Source organism: Staurois parvus, unplaced genomic scaffold (genome assembly GCF_062004578.1).
Source record: "Staurois parvus isolate SC_StPar_1 unplaced genomic scaffold, SC_StPar_1.0 ptg002388l, whole genome shotgun sequence".
NCBI classification, from domain to species: Eukaryota; Metazoa; Chordata; class Amphibia; order Anura; family Ranidae; genus Staurois; species Staurois parvus.
Window position 1 is genome coordinate 24,762 of NW_028320184.1, and position 22,079 is coordinate 46,840.

A 22,079-nucleotide genomic window follows, 5' to 3' on the forward strand; every position below is an offset into this window, starting at 1 on the left:
CATGCATCCCCGAACTCCTGACCCCTGCAATCTCTGTATTACACACTCCTGACCCCTTGCACTCACTGTGACATGCACCCCTAAACTCTCTTGAAAATGCTTGCCTGATGCTCACAATCTGTGTTATGCACTGAGCCCTGCACTCTTTGCAGTATGAACCCCTGAACTCTCTGGAATATGCATTCCTGACTCTTGCACTCTCTGCAATATAAACCCCTGAACTCTCTGCATTAACATTCCTGACCTCTGCACTCTCTGCAGTATGAACCCCTGCACTCTCTGCAGTATGAACCCCTGCACTCTCTGCAGTATGAACCCCTGCACTCTCTGCATTACACATTCCTGGCCCCTGCCCTCTCTGCAATATGAACCCCTGCACTCTCTGCATTACACATTCCTGGCCCCTGCCCTCTCTGCAATATGAACCCCTGCACTCTCTGCATTACACATTCCTGCCCCCTGCACTCTCTGCATTACACATTCCTGGCCCCTGCACTCTCTGCATTACACATTCCTGCCCCCTGCACTCTCTGCATTACACATTCCTGGCCCCTGCACTCTCTGCAATATAAACCCCTGCACTCTCTGCATTACACATTCCTGACCCCTGCACTCTCTGCATTACACATTCCTGGCCCCTGCACTCTCTGCATTACACATTCCTGACCCCTGCACTCTCTGCATTACACATTCCTGGCCCCTGCACTCTCTGCATTACACATTCCTGACCCCTGCACTCTCTGCATTACACATTCCTGACCCCTGCACTCTATGTGTTACACACTCTGGAGCCCTGTACTCTCTGCACATCACATTCCTGACATTCTTGTTTGAATTACAACAGGGCCTTTAGGCTGACGATGGTACAGAGCAAGAGCAAGCTTTGCTTTGGTCAGAACGGTCCTGACGTACGGCCAAGGCTGGTACAAAGTCAGAAACATGCTAGCTCAAGGCAATTTTGCAGCCCTGAAATAAGGCAGTCACTCTGGGCTTACAAGTCGAGAGGACCCTGCTGGGCTTAGTATGAAAAGCAAAAAAAAAAAAAAAAAAAGAAAAGCGGTAATTATCAGTTACCCACTGTAGTCCAAGGCTTGGGTGGTGAATGACGTCATAGCGCATGTGCTGAAACTACAAAGCCCATCATGCCTATAGTTGTCAGTTTTGCAATGCCATAGCCGATGAGGGGTGCAGTATCACATTTCTGAGCATAAGGAAAGTGGTGGGCAGCTTGCCCTAAAATGTATTAGAGGCATATACAGTATTTGTATGTCCCAGGTTTCAGTAACTCCACTGAGGACACATTTTCCAAACTAGCCCCCTATGTAGACAGGCATGGCTTTCAAAGCTTCAAAAATGACCCCATCTTTGGACCTGATATTTAAAGTAAAGGTGGACATTATTAGTCCTGGTTCACACCTATGCATGCTGCGATTGATGCATTTTTCCAATGTATTTTGTGGTGCGTTTTTTACTTTTTGCACTTTAGATTCGGCTTTACACTCTCTGGCACTCAAAGTCGCTTGTATGCATGCCTGATAACATCGGGGCATGCTCCTAATGAGACCACGGATGGTGTCCTGGGGCATTTCCTCCCAGATCTGGACCAGGGCATCACTGAGCTCCTGGACAGTCTGAGGTGCAACCTGGCGGCGGCGGATGGACCGAAACATGATATCCCAGATGTGTTCTATTGAATTTAAGTCAGGTGAGTGTGGGGGCCATTCAATGGTATCAATTCCTTAATCCTCCAGGAATTGCCTGCATACTCTCCCCACATGAGGCCGGGCATTGTCATGCACCAGGAGGAACCCAGGATCCACTGCACCAGGAGGAACCCAGGACCCACTGCACCAGCGTAGGGTCAGACAATGGGTCCAAGGATTTCATCCCGATACCTAATGGCAGTCAGGGGGCCATTGTCTAGCCTGTAGATGTCTGTGCGTCCCTCCATGGATATGCCTCCCCAGACCATCACTGACCCACCACCAAAACGGTCATGCTGAACCATGTTACAGGCAGCAGAACGTTCTCCACGGCTTCTCCAGAAGGGTGAACCTGCTCTCATCTGTGAAAAGCACAGGGCGCCAGTAGCAGACCTGCCAATTCTGTGGTTCAATTGTAAATATCAACCGAGCTCTATGGTGCCGGGCAGTAAGCACAGGGCCCACTAGAGGACGTCAGTCCCTCAGGCCACCCTCATGAAGTCTGTTTCTGATTGTTTGGTCAGAGACATTCACACCAGTGGCCTGCTGGAGGTCATTTTGTAGGGCTCTGGCAGTGCTCATCCTGTTCCTCCTTGCACAAAGGAGCAGATACTGGTCCTGCTGATGGGTTAAGGACCTTCTACGGCCCTGTCCAGTTCACCTAGAGTAACTGCCTGTCTCCTGGAATCTCCTCCATGCTCCTGAGACTGTGCCGGGAGACACAGCAAACCTTCTGGCAATGGCACATATTCATGTGCCATCCCGGAGGTGTTGGACTGCCTGTGCAACCGCTGTAGGGTTCAGGTATGACCTCATGCTACCAGTAAAGACACTGACCCTAGCCAAAGGCAAAACTAGTGAAAAACAGAAAAGATGAGTAGGGAAAAAAAAAATGTCAGTGTCCACCTGTAAAACCATTCCTGCTTTGGGGGTCGTCTCATTGTTGCCCATCTAGTGCACCTGTTGTTATTTTAATAAACACCAAAGCAGCTGAAACTGATTACCCCCCCTTTTTCCTACTTAACTGACCAGATCAATATCCCAGAAGTTTCATTGACTTCAGGCTATACTCTGCTTAAAAACAAGTGAACACTTTTTAATCAGTGTATATTTAATTTTATTTTCTGTCCAATTTTTGTGCATTACTTTCAATAAAAGTTATATTTTACATTACTGGATTGTATTTTTTACATTCATATTCATTTAAAATCATGATATTAATTTAAAAGGTCAAATATATATACATATATATTTTTTAAACTGTCCATTTCCGGTTTCAACCAAGTGCATGCTGAAGTTAGCTACCTGCCTCTCCACCCTTGTACAGTGAACTGCGCATGCATAGCTCACTGAAAATATTCAGCAGTGCCAAAGCTGATGGAACTCTTGCCTGGCCAATGAAAGCGGGCAACGATCGAGACCCAGAAGCCAGCCACCCAAAGAGGTCATCGGCCGGTGGGGAGCTTAGGGACACCACACCGCTTGAGCCAAAGTGAGCATAGTTCCACTTTAATCTACGACGACATGAGGCTGATTTACTAAAGGCATAGTGATTGTATATAGGATGGGATAATTGAAGAGAATATTCACACAATAGGTGTGCAGCTTTTCGGCTCCTTTGGTAAATCAGCCTATCTATGGGTTCGGCTCATAATACATTTAGAAAACCTTTGAGATTCCATAGTTGTGTGTCTAATGGATGGCGGTGTAGTTTTTTGGGGGGTTTTTTTGCCTTTTCAATTTTGTGTTCTGAGCATGAAGCAATCCTCTTAATTCTTGTTGGTCTTCATGGTTGATACACAAATTGGTCTCTTTAATTTTTGTTCATTCAATCAGTACAGGTGAAACTCAAAAAATTTGAATATGGTGCAAAAGTTCATTTATTTCAGTAATGAAACTTAAAAAGGTGAAAACTAATATATGAGACTCATTACATGCAAAGCAAGATAGTTCAAGCCGTGATTTGTCGTCATTGTGATGATTATGGCTTACAGCTCAAGAAAACCCCAAATCCACAATCTCAGAAAATGAGAATATTGTGAAAAGGTGCAATATTCTCGGCTCAAAGTGTCCCACTCTAATCAGCTAATTAAGTCATAACACCTGCAAAGGGTTCCTGAGCCTTTAAATGGTCTCTCAGTCTGGTTCAGTAGGATTCACAATCATGGGAAAGACTGCTAACCTGACAGTTGTGCAGAAATCCATCATTGACACCCTCCGTAAGGAGGGAAAACCTCAAAAGGTAATTGCAAAAGAAGTTGGATGTTCCCAAAGTGCTGTATCAAAGCACATTAATAGAAAGTTATGTGGAAGGGAAAAGTGTGGAAGAAAAGGGTGCACAAGCAGCAGGGATGACCACAGCCTGGAGAGGATTGTCAGGAAAAGGCCATTCAAAAGTGTTGGGGACTTTCACAAGGAGTGGACTGAGGCTGGAGTCAGTGCATCAAGAGCCACCACACACAGATGGATCCTGGACATGGGCTTCAAATGTCGTATTCCTCTTGTCAAGCTACTCCTGAACAACAAACAATGTCAGAAGCGTCTTACATGGGCTAAAGAAAAACAGACCTGGTCTGTGGCCCTGATGAGAGCAACTTTTGCATCTCATTTGGAAACCAAGGACCCAGAGTATGGAGGAAGAATGGAGAGGCCCAAGGACCCTGAGTATGGAGGAAGAATGGAGAGGCACACACTGCAAGATGCTTGAAGTCCAGTATGAAGTTTCCACAGTCTGTGTTGATTTGGGGAGCCATGTCATCTGCTGGTGTTGGTCCACTGTGCTTCATTAAGTCCTGGGTCACCGCAGCCGTCTACCAGATTTTGGAGCACTTCATGCTTCCTTCCGCAGACGAGCTTTATGGGGATGCTGACTTAATTTTCCAGCAGGACTTGGCACCTCCCACACTGCCAAAACCACCAAAACCTGGTTCAATGACCGTGGGATTACTGTGCTTGACTGGCCAGCAAATTCTCCTGACCTGAACCCCATAGAGAATCTGTGGGGCATTGCCAGGAGAAAGATGAGAGACATGAGACCGAACAATACAGAAGAGCTGAAGGCCGCTATTGAAGCATCCTGGTCTTCCATAACACCTCAGCAGTGCCACAGGCTGATAACTTCCATGCCACGCCACATTGAGGCAGTAATTGCTGCAAAAGGGGCCCAAACCAAGTACTGAGTACATATGCATGCTTATACTTTTCAGAGGTCCAATATTGTTCTATGTACAATCCTTGTTTTATTGATTGCATGGAATATTCTCATTTTCTGAGATTGTGGATTTGGGGTTTTCATGAGCTGTAAGCCATAATCATCACAATGATGACAAATCACGGCTTGAACTATCTTGCTTTGCATGTAATGAGTCTATCTCATATATTAGTTTCACCTGTTAAGTTGCATTACTGAAATAAAATGAACTTTTGCACGATGTTCTATTTTTTTTAGTTTCACTTGTATTAGATACTGGTAATAAATCCTTGTAGTCACTTTAGTTGCCTTCCCTTTTTTTTTTTTTTTTTTTTCACAACGGATTGGAAATTTCCCCAACAGCAACAATTCTAGATCATGTGTTGTCAGTCAGTGGTTCTGTGTGTGCTTGAAAATCAACTTTGCTTAGGCTGGCCATACGTTATACAATTTTCTTGAGAATTTTGCTTTAGATTTACCAAAAACCATATAATATGAGGTCAAACCTAAACACTTTCAATTGTATCCAATTAAGCAGGCCCCTACACTACATAGTTGAATGTAAATCTGGCATAAATTGGACAGTAAATTGTATAGTATAGTGTATGGCCAGCCTTTGCGATAATGCTGCTTCCAATTGGGGGGTTTGGAAGAACTTCTCGTTCCCCAAAGGGGTACAGCCTCTTCCAGGTCTTTAATTTTAGGACCTCTTAAGGCACCCTCCATTCTTCCAAGTACTCTAGCTTGTGACCTCACCAACCCTTTATACATCTCATCTTGAGCTGTGATGTACGCTGGTGGTTCTGGAATGTCCTCCAAGGTATAAATAACCCTTAGGAGCCCTTCCAGATCCTCCACAGCAAAGAGGTGTCTAACTGTCTAGATTCCTCATTAGCTACACTACACCATCCAAATCCTCCCCTTCCTCCAGGGACCTTTGGCCAGAAACCTCTGCCGCCTCTAAGTCTTCCTCCTCCGTGCCCTGAGAGGACGAGGAACCTACACCCTTGCTTCCCCGACCAAACTCCCTCCTGGGAAGACGATCCCTCCCTGGAGAATTGGGCATCCACCTCCTTAGCCACGTTCAAATCCTTCGAGACGGCCTTAACAGCTAACATTTTCGTCTACACCGACAAAAATTCCTTCATAACCACCTGACAACTTCTGGATACAATTATAACAAAAGGGTCTGTTGGGGTCTTGTGGGACCTTATCATTACAATAACCACATTTGGAGCGGGGGGAGTGGGAATCTTTAGGTGGCTTGTGGGTGCTTTCCTGGTGAGTTCGACACAGCTCTGAGAGACAAACAAGGGGCCTGGGTTAGAAAAATCCCTCACCCCTAAGCACACCTACAGGGGAGTGGGCGAGGTCTCTACCCCCTCCTCTCCCCCGTCAGCCAAGTCACTCACCACTCACATGGCCTTCTCAATGGCTGCACCCACTGCCTCATCTTCCATCTTGCAGGGCGCTTCAGGACTTTGCTGGGCTCTTGTGTACCCACTCCCAGGGTTAACTCCTGGAAGCTCCTCACTGGCCTCACATGGAGAAGAAGCCCCCAGAAGTCCTGCCCCCACGGGAAGTGCTACTGGAAGCAAGGCTTGAAATGCAGCCTCCTTCCCTCCCACTTCCGGTCCTGCACCCATGGTTTCACTGGAGAACCCAGTGAGAGACTTCACTGCGGCCACCGGGCCAGTCACAGTATGATGCCGACCGGTCTATCTACCCAAAAGCGGTGTCTCGTGGCCCAGTCCTTGTCTGACATGCCTCCCCCCCTGCCAGGAAAGAGGGAGAACGGCACCTGTCCCCAGAATGCCCGGAAACACAATCAAGAACCGAGTGGAGGAAAGGACAGGGAATTAAACACTGTTGATAGTTGATTGTCTTTCCTGTCAGATGGAGCTAGTCATCTCTCAGGTGTGCCATCCTGGAAGATGTACTGTATGTATAAAATGGGAGCCTTAGAACTCCTCACTCCTTTAAAAGAGAAGTATGGAGTAGTTTTTTTTCCCTCAAAATCATACTTACCTAAGTGTATGCGGCGTCGATCAGATCCTGCCTCTGGCCCCCCGCTATCTCTAAGGGAGGGAACTGAACGATCAGACACAGCTGATCACTCAGTTCTCCCTGCCGCTCTGAACAGAGAGCATTGACTGAAACAGTCCCCTCCCCCCTCCGGCGCTCACTGGAGCACTGGGTTATGGAGGGGGCGGGAGTGTCTGGTTCAGGCACTCAGTGGATTGCTCAGAGGCTGAACCAGGTGCCAATCCAGGCTCCTGAGTGTATAGACTACAGGGTTGTGATCTTTCCCCAGCCTGGAAAGGCTCTGTGACGTCAGTCGCAGGAGTGCAGAAAGAACTGCACAGCTGTGATCCACAGAAGTGCAGCCAAACGAGCTTTAATATTGATAAGAATTACAATGGGCTAAGAAAAGCCAGCATATCGCTACTGTCTGTACTGGCCCAATTAGACACCAACTTCCTAGAAGTAGAAGCCCCTTGTGCTGACAGGTAGGTGCACAGCTCTGACCAATTATGCTCCCCCTATGGTTTACCGCGGGCCCCATTGTGCTCCCCCCCCCCCCGTGGTTGGTTTACCGCGGGCCCCATTGTGCTCCCCCCCCCCCCGTGGTTGGTTTACCGCGGGCCCCATTGTGCTCCCCCCCCCCCCGTGGTTGGTTTACCGCGGGCCCCATTGTGCTCCCCCCCGTGGTTGGTTTACCGCGGGCCCAATTGTGCTCCCCCCCCCCCGTGGTTGGTTTACCGCGGCCCCTATTGTTCTCCCCCCCCCCGTGGTTGGTTTACCGCGGGCCCCATTGTGCTCCCCCCCCCGTGGTTGGTTTACCGCGGGCCCAATTGTGCTCCCCCCCCCCCGTGGTTGGTTTACCGCGGCCCCAATTGTGCTCCCCCCCCGTGGTTGGTTTACCGCGGCCCCAATTGTGCTCCCCCCCCGTGGTTGGTTTACCGCGGCCCCTATTGTGCCCCCCCCCCCCGTGGTTGGTTTACCGCGGGCCCCATTGTGCTCCCCCCCCCCCGTGGTTGGTTTACCGCGGGCCCCATTGTGCTCCCCCCCCCCCGTGGTTGGTTTACCGCGGGCCCCATTGTGCTCCCCCCCCCCCGTGGTTGGTTTACCGCGGGCCCCATTGTGCTCCCCCCCCCCCGTGGTTGGTTTACCGCGGGCCCCATTGTGCTCCCCCCCCCCCCGTGGTTGGTTTACCGCGGGCCCCATTGTGCTCCCCCCCCCCCGTGGTTGGTTTACCGCGGGCCCCATTGTGCTCCCCCCCCCCCCCGTGGTTGGTTTACCGCGGGCCCCATTGTGCTCCTCCCCCCCCCCCCCGTGGTTGGTTTACCGCGGGCCCCATTGTGCTTCCCCCCCCCCGTGGTTGGTTTACCGCGGGCCCCATTGTGCTTCCCCCCCCCCCCCCCGTGGTTGGTTTACCGCGGCCCCATTGTGCTCCCCCCCCCCCGTGGTTGGTTTACCGCGGGCCCCATTGTGCTCCCCCCCCCCCGTGGTTGGTTTACCGCGGGCCCCATTGTGCTCCCCCCCCCCCGTGGTTGGTTTACCGCGGGCCCCATTGTGCTCCCCCCCCCCCGTGGTTGGTTTACCGCGGGCCCCATTGTGCTCCCCCCCCCGTGGTTGGTTTACCGCGGGCCCCATTGTGCTCCCCCCCCCCGTGGTTGGTTTACCGCGGGCCCCATTGTGCTCCCCCCCCCGTGGTTGGTTTACCGCGGGCCCCATTGTGCTCCCCCCCCCGTGGTTGGTTTACCGCGGGCCCCATTGTGCTCCCCCCCCCCCGTGGTTGGTTTACCGCGGGCCCCATTGTGCTGCCCCCCCCCTGTGGTTGGTTTACCGCGGGCCCCATTGTGCTGCCCCCCCCCCGTGGTTGGTTTACCGCGGGCCCCATTGTGCTCCCCCCCCCGTGGTTGGTTTACCGCGGGCCCCATTGTGCTCCCCCCCGTGGTTGGTTTACCGCGGGCCCCATTGTGCTCCCCCCCCCCGTGGTTGGTTTACCGCGGGCCCCATTGTGCTCCCCGCATGGTTGGTTTACCGCGGGCCCCAGTCTCCTGCCCAAGTCACCTTTTGAATGACCCAGGTCCAGGTCTTAGTAGAGGACACCAAGGCTTATGAGGGGAATAAAAAGGTTCCCAAATAAAAACACAGGCCGCCATCCAAAGCTTTAAAATCAAAAACTTTATTCTGAATATCAAATTCACCTTTCACTGATTATTCTTCAGATGAGGCCCATTACTTCTGCCAACCTGGAAAAAAAAAAAGAAAAAAGAGAACGAATAAATCACCTGCTGTATGTATACATCACCCCCTTCCCTGGTTAGTCCTCATGCACACTGGACGTTTTTACAGCTGCAGTTTTTGTTTTTTTTTTTTTTCTACAGCCAGTAAACTCCCCAGCATGGGGATGGAGGTTATTAATTTGTAAGAGTGGCGATATCTGCGATCCATCCACATGAGGAGTCCGCAAAGCCGAAATCACCATCTGTCTATGTGCCTCCGGTTCTTACGCACCTGTAAACAGGTATAACAGGCACGCCTTTGTGGGAGGGGAGAAGTCCTAGATGAAGCACAGCCTATAGAACACACATATTAAAAACATTTTGCTGCAACGTTCTCCAGCCAAGGACACTCTTAATTCTCTCCAATACGAAATCTGTAAAGTCAGACAGAAATCGCACCACATTCCTGTTCAAATTACATGCGATTCTTTGTAGTGCGATTGAACCCATTCATTTTGTATGGGTTAAACTGCACCGCACAGAAAAAAAAAAAAAAAAAGGCAAATGCAGGTGTGTTGTAGAGTTCCCTTTTATCTTATTAAATAGCAAAATCCAGGCCGCTAACACCCTACAACGAACGTTCAATGCTGAACATTGCGGCATGGAACTCCATCTGCGCCTGTCTGCACCTATCACCTGCACCAGAAAATGCATCAAAACATACTAGTGTGAGCCGATCCCTACTGCCTCTACACCTGGAAAAGCAATTTTTAAATCAGATATCCAGCCTCCCCTTCAATATATAGTATTTAAAAAATATATATCCACCTGCGCTCCACAGACTCCTTATATATAGCTAGCTGCTATCATCTACACCCTATACCATGGGACACATAAATTACATATCAAGATATTGGATGAAGCGCTCTGCTATAATAATGCTAAAAAACAAAATTTTATACACAAATGTAAAAGTGACTAATACTTAAATAATATATGTGCTAAAATTATATAAAAAAATTTCATATAAGACCAGTCTGCCCCCAAGTGGCTAAAACTGGTTATACATGTGCACACACAGCAAAAATAGAAAGTGACCAGGTGCTTGGGTACATAAATAGTGTCTTAATGAATACAAAAGGTTTTAAAATCACAGTGAATACTCATAAAAAGTGCCAAGTGTTTAAATAACAATAAATATACATATAATATAATCATGTGCAAAAAACATGCTATCACTCTTCTGTGAAGAAAATATATATATATAGAAGTGCTTTTTCATTCAAATAGTGCTCAGACCAAAGTGTCACTCCAGTGAATCAATCCTAAATATCCAGAGTGCCTCCTCACCTCCAACATTCGACCCCTAGAGGTCACAAATCATTTATTTAAATGATGTTCCAAAAAACCGACATCAGGATATAACTTGCCCCACGATTCAAAATCTCAATATATACGATGCCTCAGCCATATGTCCATAGACCATGGAAGATTTAAGCACAAAGAGAGATCTCCATAGCGCAATATGTAGTTTTATTATAAAGAAAAAAGCAGATAGAAAACTCACATGTTCTTAGAAGTGTACAAGCAGTTTCCCCATATCCTATGGGTGTAATAGGAAATCGTGTTTCCTATTTTTTTATATAATTTTAGCACATATATTATTTAAGTATTAGTCACTTTTACATTTGTGTATAAAATTTTGTTTTTTAGCATTATTATAGCAGAGCGCTTCATCCAATATCTTAATATATAGTATTTGTTTTTGTTTGGAAGGTCAATCTGTTTCTTGCGTATGACCTACTCTCCAATTAAGGGGGCAGTTATTGTGCGACTTCTCAGGCGATCGATCATTGGTGTAGATTTACACTCTCCATCTATTTTTTTTCTTTTTTTGGTTTTATTATTACATACACAAAACAAGAAGTTGGGACACGTTCTGCAACCTTTATGGGTATAGGTATATATCAAAGGCACTCTCTCTCTCTCTCCCCCCATCTGTCTGAATGAGCCCTTAAGGCCCCTTGGACAAGAGGCTGTCTAGCTGCAGTGCATCCCTCCCAGCGTTTTAGCGCACCCTGGAGGAACAGGTGCAGCGTCCAGGCCTGAAGGCGGTCAAATGCTCTGGCAGGCTGCAGCTGGATGGGGCTGAATGCTGTACCTAGTGATCCCCATGTTTAGGTCCCCATGAGCAGTCATGCCTGCACTCCTAGGGACCTAAGCCCAGGTGACATTCAGCACAACAACAAGCCCCGTCCAGCAGCAGCCCGCCATAGACTGACAGGCTGCTGGAAGCAGGGGTGGATGGTTCACCTGTTCCTCCTGAGCGCACTATAATACCAGGAGGGATGCACTGCAGCTAGAATGGCCAAGAGGGCTAGAAGGTGTCTAGAGCCAAATCCAATTTTTTTTTTTTATTGGGATGAAACCGAGAAGTCTAAAAGAAGGGTTCCCCTCACTTTGTTGAGTCTATAGGGCATAGAGCAGAGCTCGACAATTCCCAGGCACCAGGTCGCCATGGCGATCAGAAACCACGTCCTGGCACACCATCAGCCCACACTGCTCTGTTGTCCCACACCCCACGTCCTCAGCCAGCACCTCTCCCCCACCCCACAGAGTGGAACCCAGCATTCCAGGACCTGCAGAGTCTCACCCATCCCTCCCTGTGCACAAAGTCCAGAAGGAACAGAGCTGCACAGCTCCACGAAAGCCAGCCCCTCGGATAACACTGCACTCATCCCCCCCCAGACCCCATGGCATAGCGGAGAGGAGGACACAGCCTCCCGCACCAACAACAGCCCCACCTCCAGCACGGCGCCGACCCCACCCAACAACCAGGTGGACATCTGGAGCAGCCACTGCTGGACAGGTGAGAGCTATCCTGCTGTCCACCACCTGTCCTGCTGCCCACCTCGTGTGATGCTGCTCCCCACCTGTCCCACTGCTCCCCTCCACCTGCCCACCAACTATCCCGCTGCCCACCTCGTGTGATGCTGCTCCCCTCCACCTGTGCCACTGCTCCCCTCCACCTGCCCTTCTGCCCACCAACTATCCCGCTGCCCACCTCGTGTGACGCTGCTCCCCTCCACCTGTCCCACTGCTCCCCTCCACCTGTCCCACTGCTCCCCTCCACCTGTCCCACTGCCCACCAACTATCCCGCTGCCCACCTCGTGTGACGCTGCTCCCATCCACCTGTCCCACTGCTCCCCTCCACCTGCCCTTCTGCCCACCAAGTGTGACGTTGCTCCCCTCCACCTGTCCCACTGCTCCCCTCCACCTGCCCTTCTGCCCACCAACTATCCCGCTGCCCACCTCGTGTGACCCTGCTCCCCTCCACCTGTCCCACTGCTCCCCTCCACCTGCCCTTCTGCCCACCAACTATCCCGCTGCCCACCTCGTGTGACGCTGCTCCCCTCCACCTGTCCCACCAACTATCCCGCTGCCCACCTCGTGTGACGCTGCTCCCCTCCACCTGTCCCACTGCTCCCCTCCACCTGGCTCCCAACTTTTTTAGCTGGCTCCTAGATTCAAAGCAAATTTGTCAAGCCCCAGCATACAGTGAAGGGAAATCTGCCCGATGGAACACAAGAAAGAAAAATAAAAACCTGACCGGGGAAGCCTGGCTATCATGTTGGTCCTAAGGTCCAAAAAAAAGGACTTCCAACTCTCATTTCTGTACACTTGCTCAAGCCTGGAGCCTCAAGAAAAAAAACAAAACAAAAAAAATGAAGCCAAAAAGTAAGCAAGACAGCCTGGCAACAGGTCAGCAATGAAGCGCTCATATTTCCTCCATGATAGATTTACATTAAAAGGACTCTACAAGCAAAGCAAAAAACACCTGTGTGACTGGGCTCCGATAAAAGCAGCCCAGCTCATATGCGGAGTGCTATGTCCAGGATGGTTGCACAGTGAATGGGTTTGAGCTTTGTTGACCCAGAACTTGTATGAGGCACGAGCTTAATATGGCTGCTTCCATCAGGAGCTAATCACACAGGTGTCTTGCTTCATGACAAAATATAAAAAAACTGTTGCATGCATGTTACTCCATTGTCACAAGGTGCTTATAATACGGCTTTACCATCTAACATGTCCATCCCAGGAAGGTCGTACGCGAGGACAACTCCACAGAAATCTGAACAGTAAGGGAGAGTCCTCAATCATACGGCCGACTATCAACGAGCAGGTACTGCGCCATCTCATTTCTCTCTCACATCCTCTTAGTTGTGGGCAGTCCTGGCGTACACTGAGGAAAAAAAAAGTAATGTAATCATAAAAAAGTAGCAAATACTGAAGAAAAACAAAACAAACAAAAAAAAAACTAAACAAACCCCACACACAGGTTCACAGCGGTGCGACTTATCTTTCACATCGCATAAGTCTCAACCTATTGTCAGCAATGGAACTGTTCAAAAATTGGTGCGACCAAGTCTGAGTCGCACCAATTTTAAAAAGTAGTCCCTGCACTATTTTTTGCGGTTGTAGGTGTGACTTGTATAGACATCTGTGCATGAAGTTGCAGAGAGGTCTACCAAGTTGCACCGACATGCAATGTTGAAATTGTGCGACTTCAAGTGAGAACCGGGCCTTATGTGCAAAGGGAGTGGAATTAAACCGGATCTCCAGCCGTCCTATATTGAAATGGCTTACTCTGATGTCACCGCACACTGTGGGCTTCTCACAATATGCAGCAGATAGAGCTCCGCCTCATTTCCTGGCTGGAAATCATGTCCAGCATCATCTAGCTACGCCTAGGAACACCCGCTCCTCCAGACTGACACCCCCTTGTCAAAGCATTTTGATATTTTCATAACTCCTCCCAAGAGCCAGCCTACTGCTTGCATCAGGACTGAGGCTTCTTGAAAGGAGTACGGAGACAGGGCGCTGGGATGCTTCCAGGAAGCTATGTACAGCACCCTGATGGCTCCTCCTACCAGCCATGATCTCCCTGCATTGCATACAGAATCCCTGAGACCCAGTGATGACATCACTGGCTCTAAAATAAGGTATGCAAGGACGAGGGAAAGGAGGAAGCAGTGGAGAAAAAATATGAGCAGAGTAAGCTTTAGCTGGAGGGGGGAGGTTGTATCTGCCACGTTGTATTCCATCAGTGAGGCCCTGCAGCCATCATTGTGTCTCTTCAAACAACGAAGCATCAGGGACCTCCAAACCTGAATTCAGTGTGAACCTCACATACAGATATTAGGTCACATTATAGAACAGATGAGGATGTTCTTAGTCTGTAAGAGCGGCAATATCTGCGATCCACCTACACATGGTGACTGCACAGCTGAAATCACCGTCTGTCTATGTGCCTCCGGTTCTTACGCACCTGTAAACGGATATAACAGGCACGCCTTTGTGGGAGGGTAGAGGATGCCCTATACTGAATACCCATGTGAGCCAAAAATATCTAAAGCCAAAACCTTTTTTTTTTTTTTTTTATAATGATGGAATGGAGGATTAGGACCTCCTTTTTTTTTGTTGCCATCTGTGTCACCAAGAGAGGAGATGAGGGGAAATCTTCCAATGGGGACACTTGTTCCAATGACGACTGTCCAATGAGGATTTCCCTAATTTCCGGTCATATCTATGGGCCAGAGAGTGAAGGGAAATACCCCCCCCCCAATACTTTGAATCCCTGACCTAAATTAGGGGTCCCCAAACTTTCTAAACAAAGGACCAGTTTACAGTTCTTTATACTTGAGGGGGGCCGGACTGTGGCCATCGGGAGTGTAAAATGTCATGGCGACAGTGGGAGGAATTGTGCCCCATCACTGGGGTCAATGGGAGGAATTGTGCCCCATCAGTGGGAGGAATTGCGCCCGTCACTGGGAGGAACCCCCCCCCCCCTCGTCACTGGGGAGGGATGTATAGCGATTCATCAGTGCTCGTAAAGCAACAAAAGGATTTTTATTTTGCCAGATAGTAGAATTTCCACAGTACTTACAGCCCATGTAAGTGTCCCCCCATCTGCACTTGCCCACTCACAGTAGATGGCCTGTGATGATGCCGCAGTGCATTTTGTGAATGGCCCAAGGTTTAGATGGTCGATTCTACCAGAAATCTTGTGAGTCGATAAGGTCCTGTGCTGCCTGCCTATGCAAGATGGGAGTCGGGTGGTCTAAGGAGATTTGTTGTCACTATACAGCCATGGACACAGTTGTTGGAACCCTTCTGCTAAGGCGTGATGCACACTGAGCATTAAACATGCTGCATCCAGGGGTGTCTTGTGGGGGTGTTTTTTCTGCCTCTAAATACCCTCCTATGTTAGCCTATGGGGTTGATTTACTAAAGGAAAATATATTGTGCACTTCAATTGCAGTTGCTTCAGATCTGAGGGGGAAGTGCTGCGGATTTCTATCATCCAATCATGTGCAAGCAAAAAGGTTTTTGTTTTTTTTTTTTCCTTGCATGTGATTGGGCATTCTTTGCAAAGTGAAGCTTTACCTAAGCTCTGGCGCAACTGCACTTGCAGTGCACAGTATATTTGCCTTTAAAAAATCAGCCCCATGTGTCCATGCACGCAGTTGTTTACCGACTCAGAAAAAACACAGCCTGTGCATCCAGAAGCAGCAACGCTTTGGCAGAAAAAAAAAATGGTTGAAATAAACGCACGTTAATACTAGGTGTGTCAGGTGCCCGAGTGTTAATTTATTCTGGCCAATGAAATGACCACCCAACCACTTGATGCACCTAGATACATTTACACACCGTCCTTTCTGCGAAAATGCTGCGGTCAGGGGGAAAGGCGTTCGGGTGAGCTGGCCAAACGCCCTGTGTGCATTAGTCCTAAAAGGAAGACGCCGCCATTTTCTCCGAAAAGACTTGAAACTGACCAAAAGAAATTGGCATTCGCCATTGTTTATTCCATATTTCATAAATATCAGACTTTGAGGCCACCCGCTCCTTAACAATCAGCTTAAAGTCAAAGAACAAAACGCAAGATGCAACGCTTGCGTTTCTGGTGCAGTTCCATTGAAGTCTATTACACGCAAAACGCAATCTGCTCCGGTAAAAAAGGCCCTGACCCTTTACAAAATCTGCTCTGGCTCAAGACGCACAGAAATGAACTAGATCCTTAGTAAATCAAGTTAAATGGACTGTAGTGCGTTTCGGCAAACCAAACTCACTGAAATCCGCATAAATGTGAACCTGGGCCTAGAAGGGATCACTGCAAACAAGTGATTTCTGTGGCTCTTACTGAGATTTCCGCACCTGCCAAAAGGTAGTTTGTCCCACTCTTCTCAAACTGCTCCAACTGTCTCCGGTTTGAAGGGCGCCTTCTCCAGCCTGCACATTTCTGCTCCTTCCATAGATGTTAGATTCAGATCAGGGCTCACAGAAGACCACTTCAGAACAGTCCAAGGTTTACCTCTTAGCCTTTCTTGAGTGTTCTTCGCTTTGTGTTATGTATACTGTTGGAGGTCGCATGACCAGCAACTCAGACAGAACTTTCTGACACTGGGTTGTACGTTTTCCTCCAGAATTCCTTGATAATCTTGAGATTTCGTCATACCCTGAAGATTCAAGACACCCTGTGTCAGACACAGCAAAGCAGCCACAAAGCATAATCAAGCCTTCTCCATGTTTCACAGTAGGTATAGTATGCCCTCATTTTTTTTTTTATGTGAACATAGAGCTCATGGAACTTTCCAAAAAGCTCATTTTGCCACATCTGTTCTCCCTGAAGCTTTGTGGCTTGTCAATGTGCGCCGTCTAGTTTTTTTTTGTTGTTTTTCTTTCGACAGCGGAGTCCCCTTAGGTCTACCTTCTTTGAGCCCGCTCTCGTTCAAAAAGCGGCGGATAGTGCGGTCAGACACGGATGTACCTTGACCTTGGAGTTCGGCTTGTATCTCTTTAGAGGTTTTCTTTGGCTCTTGGTCTACCATTCGCGCTATCCTTGTATTCAAGCTGGGGTCGATTTTCTTCTTGCGGCCACGTCCGGGGAGGTTGGCTACACTACCATGGTCCTTCACCTTCCTGATAATATTTGCAACTGTAGTCACAGGAACCTCAAGCTGCTTGGAGATGGTCTTGTAACCTTTACCTTTGATATGCTGGTCTATGATTTTCAGTCTGATCTGCTCAGACAACTCTCTCCTTGGCTTTCTCTGGTCCATGTTCAGTGCAGTGCGCACGGTGATGCCAAACAGCCGTTGTATTTCAGGTGAATGTCTGGACGAAAAAAATAAAATATACAATAATGAGTTATTACCTGATGACCTCAATTTCCAGAATGTCTCACATGAGAGAGAGAGATGGTTTCACCCACCTTCAGGAAAATACAAGGCTAAATGAGTTTAAAAAGGGGTCCCAAGAGTCCAATAAAGGACATGGGGTGAGAGCTCATTGGTCCTTGAGGATTCCTAGGGGAAAAAATAAACCATGAGGTGAAGAAGCAGGAGAAATATCACTACTGAAGTCAATGGATCCACTCTCCCCCCCCCCCCCAAATTCATCACTTCCTGGGGTCACTATCCATTTATCCCCCCAAAATGTCACTACTGGAATGATTGGATCACCCCCCCCAAATATATTACTACTAGGATATTCGTGTCTACCCCATTACCCCCAAAAAGTATCACTATTGGGTTCACCAGATCATCCCTTCCCTCCAATAATCACTACTGGGGGCACCACATTCACCCCCAATATATCACTATTGGGTCAGCATATCCACACTACTGGGGTCACCAAATCAACCCGCCAACACTAGTCACCATATCCATTCACTACCCCAAATATATCAATACTGGAGTCAGCATATGTACCCCTCCCCCCATGTATCACCACTATGGTCATCAGATGTATATCCTGCCATATCAATACTGGGGTCACATGTACCCCATACATCAATACGGGGGGGGGGGGTCACCATGTGTATCCTCTCCCCATGTATCAATGCTGGTGGGGGGGGGGGGGGTGTCAACATATATACCCCTCTCCCCATATATCAAATCAGGGGCTCCATATGTAGCCCCTCTCCCCATAGATCAATACAGGGTGTCACCATATGTATCAATGATGGGGGGGGGGGGTCACCATATATACCCCCTCTCCCCATATATCAATATGGATCACCATATGTATCCTCTCCCCATGTATCAATGCTGGGGGGTCACCATATATACCCTCTCCCCATATATCAAGTTAGGGGGCTCCATATGTAGCCCCTCTCCCCATATATCAATACAGGGTGTGTGTGTGCGTCTGTGGGGGGGGGGGGGGGGGTGTCACCATATGCATCCTCTCCCCATGTATCATGCTGGACGAGGGGGGGTTCACCATACATACCCCTTCTCCCTATATATCAAATTAGGGGGGCTCCATATGTAGCCCCTTTCCCATATATCAATACTGGGGTCACCATTTGTACTCTTCTCCCCTTATATTACTGCTGGGGTCACCAGAACCACTGGACTGCTCTCCTAGGGAGGGGGTGGGCCTCTGCCGCCTACAGTTGACCTCTGGGTAAGAAGGGGGGAAATAATAAGCCAGGAGGTGAAGGCGTGTTTGCAGGAGACCGGAAAAATTGAAAACTCTCAGACTTTGCTGTAGGTGGGCGGAGCCATCCCTCATGTGAGCCGTCCTGGGGAACAAACATATTTCATATATCTCTGCAATACTTGGCCATGTCCCTTCAAGAATGTGCGAGCGCAGTGGGAGGAGTCTCATCTGAGACACACAGAGGGACTCCGCTCTGAACTGCTGTACCTCGGTTCTTACGCGTCCGCTCACAGGAACGTGCTGACACGCCTTTGTAGGAGGAAAGAGAAGGGAACACCGGAGCCCAGGGATGAGGATGTAGCAAAGACCATAAAAAAAGGAGGTCTACCTACAGCCCAATATATGTATACTGGGCTTACCGGATCCACTACCTCCCCTTAATGCATCACTACTGGGGGCACCAGATCCACCCCATCCCCCCTTATACCACTCACGGGGGCACCAGATCCACCCCATCCCCCCCTTATACCACTCACGGGGTCACCAGATCCACCCCATCCCCCTTATACCACTCACGGGGTCACCAGATCCACCCCCACCCCCCCTTATACCACTCACGGGGTCACCAGATCCACCCCCACCCCCCCTTATACCACTCACGGGGTCACCAGATCCACCCCCACCCCCCCTTATATCGCTACTGGGGTCACCAGATCCACCCCCACCCCCCCTTATATCGCTACTGGGGTCACCAGATCCACCCCCACCCCCCCTTATATCGCTACTGGGGTCACCAGATCCACCCCCACCCTTATATCGCTACTGGGGTCACCAGATCCACCCCCACCCTTATATCGCTACTGGGGTCACCAGATCCACCCCCACCCTTATATCGCTACTGGGGTCACCAGATCCACCCCCACCCTTATATCGCTACTGGGGTCACCAGATCCACCCCCACCCTTATATCGCTACTGGGGTCACCAGATCCACCCCCACCCTTATATCGCTACTGGGGTCACCAGATCCACCCCCACCCTTATATCGCTACTGGGGTCACCAGATCCACCCCCACCCTTATATCGCTACTGGGGTCACCAGATCCACCCCCACCCTTATATCGCTACTGGGGTCACCAGATCCACCCCCCCCCCCTTATACCGCTACTGGGGTCACCAGATCCACCCCCCCCCTTATACCGCTACTGGGGTCACCAGATCCACCCCCCCCTTATACCGCTACTGGGTCACCAGATCCACCCCCCTTATACCGCTACTGGGGTCACCAGATCCACCCCCCTTATACCGCTACTGGGGTCACCAGATCCACCCCCCTTATACCGCTACTGGGGTCACCAGATCCACCCCCCTTATACCGCTACTGGGGTCACCAGATCCACCCTCCTTATACCGCTACTGGGGTCACCAGATCCACCCCCCTTATACCGCTACTGGGGTCACCAGATCCACCCCCCTTATACCGCTACTGGGGTCACCAGATCCACCCCCCTTATACCGCTACTGGGGTCACCAGATCCACCCCCCTTATACCGCTACTGGGGTCACCAGATCCACCCCCCTTATACCGCTACTGGGGTCACCAGATCCACCCCCCTTATACCGCTACTGGGGTCACCAGATCCACCCCCCTTATACCGCTACTGGGGTCACCAGATCCACCCCCCTTATACCGCTACTGGGTCACCAGATCCACCCCCCTTATACCGCTACTGGGGTCACCAGATCCACCCCCCTTATACCGCTACTGGGGTCACCAGATCCACCCCCCTTATACCGCTACTGGGGTCACCAGATCCACCCCCCTTATACCGCTACTGGGGTCACCAGATCCCCCCCACCCCCCTTATACCGCTACTGAGGTCACCAGATCCACCCACACCCTCCCCCTCCTTATACCGCTACTGGGGTCACCAGATCCACCCCCACCCCTTATACCGCTACTGGGGTCACCAGATCACCCCCCCTTTTACCGCTACTGGGGTCACCAGATCCACCCCTCCCCCCTTATACCGCTACTGGGGTCACCAGATCCACCCCTCCCCCCTTATACCGCTACTGGGGTCACCAGATCCACCCCTCCCCCCTTATACCGCTACTGGGGTCACCAGATCCACCCCTCCCCCCTTATACCGCTACTGGGGTCACCAGATCCACCCCTCCCCCCTTATACCGCTACTGGGGTCACCAGATCCACCCCTCCCCCCTTATACCGCTACTGGGGTCAACAGATCCACCCCTCCCCCCTTATACCGCTACTGGGGTCAACAGATCCACCCCTCCCCCCTTATACCGCTACTGGGGTCAACAGATCCACCCCTCCCCCCTTATACCGCTACTGGGGTCACCAGATCCACCCCTCCCCCCTTATACCGCTACTGGGGTCACCAGATCCACCCCTCCCCCCTTATACCGCTACTGGGGTCACCAGAACCACCACCCCCTTATACCACTACTGGGGTCACCAGATCCACCTTGTCAATATACCACTACTGGGGTCACCAGAACCACCTTGTCAATATACCACTACTGGGGTCACCAGAGCTACACCACCCTCACAATGTATCACTGGATGACCCCCCCCTCCTTCCAAATACAGGCCACCAGAATCTCCTTATCCACTAGTATGCCAATATTGGGCTTACTAGATCTACTACCTCCCCCAATCATATGTGTGTGTACTGGGGGGCAGCAGACCCCCCCCCCACAAAAAAAACATACATATATAGCTACTGGGCTCACCATATCCAGCACCCCTGCCCCCTTACATGACTACTGGGGGGAGTCACCAGATCCACCCCCTCCCCCCAAATATATGAATACTGGTGGGGGAAGGGGGTCACCAGATCCACTATATATATATATATATATATCACCTCTCCTAGCAATACTGGCCTTATCGACCCCTCCCCCCAGAATATCACTATTGGGGGGGTCACTAAATAAAATTCATCAGTTCCTGGGGTCACTATATCCAAATGTCCCCCAAATATCTCCACTGGAATACCTGGACCCCCCCATAGATAAATACTAGCATAATCAGCTCCACCCCCACAACACATCCCTACTGGGATCACCAGACCATATCATTACCCCCCCCCAATAATACATTCCTCATCTCAGCCCACACGTGTCACCCCAGTGAGGTCCCCCGGAGAACACAGCTTTCACCCCTCATGTATGACCAGCTCCATAGTGCCCACCGAGTGATGGGGGACACACTCTCCACCCTCGCCCCAAATCCCCGGATGTCCCCGGATTGTCTCACCTCCTCGTTACTGCCAGCAGCTACACTAACAGGCCATTTCCGGCCCACAAAAAAACCCACTTCCGGTTCAGACACCTGATGAACTACGAAGATGACCGCCTTGATGAAATGTATTGGCTGATGGTCATGTGATTAGGTTAGCCGCTGGCTGATTAGCCCGGCTTCCTTGCGCTCAGTGATGCTTTACGGGAGAAGGCAATGAGGCATGCCGGGAGTAGTAG

General features: G+C 49.9%; 1 long non-coding RNA gene across 2 annotated transcripts; it reads right to left on the minus strand.

Annotated features, from left to right (window-relative positions):
• Nucleotides 1-9,063: 9,063 nt before the first annotated feature.
• LOC149431139 (uncharacterized) lies at nt 9,064-22,047 on the minus strand. 2 transcript variants are annotated; one of them, XR_016309371.1, is made up of 5 exons: nt 21,859-22,047; nt 17,399-17,492; nt 17,174-17,301; nt 13,205-13,369; nt 9,064-9,152 (listed from the first exon to the last, which is right to left on the minus strand). It is a non-coding gene; the product is annotated as an uncharacterized LOC149431139 (long non-coding RNA). The 2 variants fall into 2 exon arrangements; XR_016309370.1 differs by lacking the exon at nt 13,205-13,369 and having other exon boundaries at nt 21,859-22,046.
• Between the last annotated feature and the right edge of the window lie 32 nt (nt 22,048-22,079).